General features: G+C 43.3%; 1 protein-coding gene across 6 annotated transcripts in view; it reads left to right on the plus strand.

The window, feature by feature from the left end:
• The window catches only part of ZSCAN22 (zinc finger and SCAN domain containing 22), a 31,099-nt gene that overhangs the window by 23,449 nt on the left and 5,490 nt on the right, over positions 1-2,160 (plus strand). The window lies entirely within an intron of this gene.

The following is a 2,160-nucleotide window of genomic DNA, read 5'->3' on the forward strand; positions in this document are numbered from 1 at the left end:
TGTTGACCAGGATGGTCTCAATCTCTTGACCTCGTGATCCACCCGCCTCAGCCTCCCAAAGTGCTGGGATTACAGGCTTGAGCCACCGCGCCCGGCCCCAGCTAATTTTTTTGTATTTTTAGTAGAGAGAGGGTTTCATCATGTTGGCCAGGATGGTCTAAATTTCTTGACCTTGTGATCTGCCTGCCTCGGCCTCCCAAAGTGCTGGGATTACAGGCATAAGCCCCCGCGCCCAGCTGACATTTTTTAAAAGTTTATTGAGATATGATTCACATATCATAAAACCCACCATTTCAAAGTGTTCAGGCCGGCATGGTGGCTCACATCTGTGATCCCAGCACTTTGGAAGGCCAAGGCAGGCAGATCACTTAAGGCCAGGAGTTCGAGACCAGCCTGGCCAACATGGTAAAACCCCATCTCTACTAAAAATACAAAAATTAGGCCAGATGCTATGTCTCACACCTGTAATCCCAGCATTTTGGGATACCAAGGCAGGCGAATCACCTGAGGTCAGGAATTTAAGACCAGCCTGGCTAACATGGCGAAACCCTGTCTCTATTAAATATAAAAAATAAGCTGGGCGTGGTGGTGGGTGCCAGTAATTCCAGCTGCTTAGGAGACTGAGGCAGGAGAATCACTTGAACCCAGGAGGCAGAGGTTGCAGTGAACCGAGATGGCGCCATTGCACTCCAGCTTGGCCGATAAGAGTGAAACTCCATCTCAAAAAATTATTTATTAAATTAAAATACAAAAATTAGCTGGGCATGGTGGCGGGTACCTGTAATTCCAGCTACTCAGGAGGATAAGGCAGAAGAATCACTTGAACCCGGGTGGTGGATATTGCAGTGACCTGAGATGGTGCCTTTGCACTCTAGCCTGGGTGACAAAGTAAGACTTTGTCTCAAAAAAAATAATAAAGTGTTCAATTTGGTTGTTTTTAGTATACTCAGAAGGTTGTACAATCATCACTGCTATTTAATTCCAGAGCATTTTTATCCTAAATCTCTGTGCCCATTAGCAACCACTCCCTATTTTCATCCTCCATCAGCCTCTGGCAAACCCTGTTATGCATTCTACTTTTATGGATTTGCATATTCTGGACACATATCAGTGAAATCTGACAATATGTAGTCTTTTGTGTCTGGCTTTTTTTTTTTTATATATATAAATTACACTGTCACTCTCAGGATACCTTTTTTTTTTTTTTTTTGACAGAGTGTCTTGCCCTGTCCCCCAGACTGGAGTGCAGTGGCGTGATCCCAGCTCACTGCAGCCTCTGCCTTCTGAGTTCCAGCAATTCTTCTGCCTCAGCCTCCTGGGTAGCTGGGATTGCAGGTGCCTGCCACCACACCTGGCTAATTTTTGTATTTTTAGTAGAGACAGGGTTTCACCATGTTGATCAGGCTGGTCTCAAACTCCTGACCTCAGGTGATCCGCATGCCTAGGCCTCCCAAAGTGCTGGGATTACAGGCATGAGCCACTGCACCTAGCCATGTCTGTCTTCTTTTACTTAGCATCATGTTTTCAAGGTCCATCCACATTGTAGCATTAATCAGTACTTCATTTCTATTCATGTTGAATAGTGTTCCATTGTATGTATATATAGTATTTTCTTTATGCATCAGGTGATGGACATTTGAATTGTTCCTGCTTTTTTGCTGTTAGGAGTAATGCTGTTATCAGCATTCGTGTATAGCTTTTTGTGAGGACATGTTCTCATTTCTTTTGGGCATATATGTAGAAGTAGAATTGCTAGGTCATGGGGTAACTCTGTTTAATCTTTTGAGGAACTGCCAGACTGTATTTCCCACAGTGGCTATCCCATCTTACATTCCCAGCAGCAGCATATGAGGATTATGGTTTCTCCATACCCTTGTCTACACACATTATCTGTCTGATTATAGGCATTGCAGCAGGTGTGAAGTGCTATCTCATTGTGGTTTTGATTTGCAGTTCCCTGGTAGCTAATGATGTTCAGCATCTTTTCATGTTTTTATTGGCTATTTGTATATCTTCCTTGGAGAAATGTCTGGTCAAAGCCTCTGCTCATTTTTAAATTGTATTATTCATCTTTTACTGTGGAGTTGTTCTAGATACAGGTTCCTTATCAGATATATGATTTGCAAATATTTTCTCCCACTCTGTGGGCTGCTTCTTCAC

The sequence above is a fragment of the Cebus imitator genome, unplaced genomic scaffold, assembly GCF_001604975.1.
Source record: "Cebus imitator isolate Cc_AM_T3 unplaced genomic scaffold, Cebus_imitator-1.0 Scaffold417, whole genome shotgun sequence".
NCBI classification, from domain to species: domain Eukaryota; kingdom Metazoa; phylum Chordata; class Mammalia; order Primates; family Cebidae; genus Cebus; species Cebus imitator.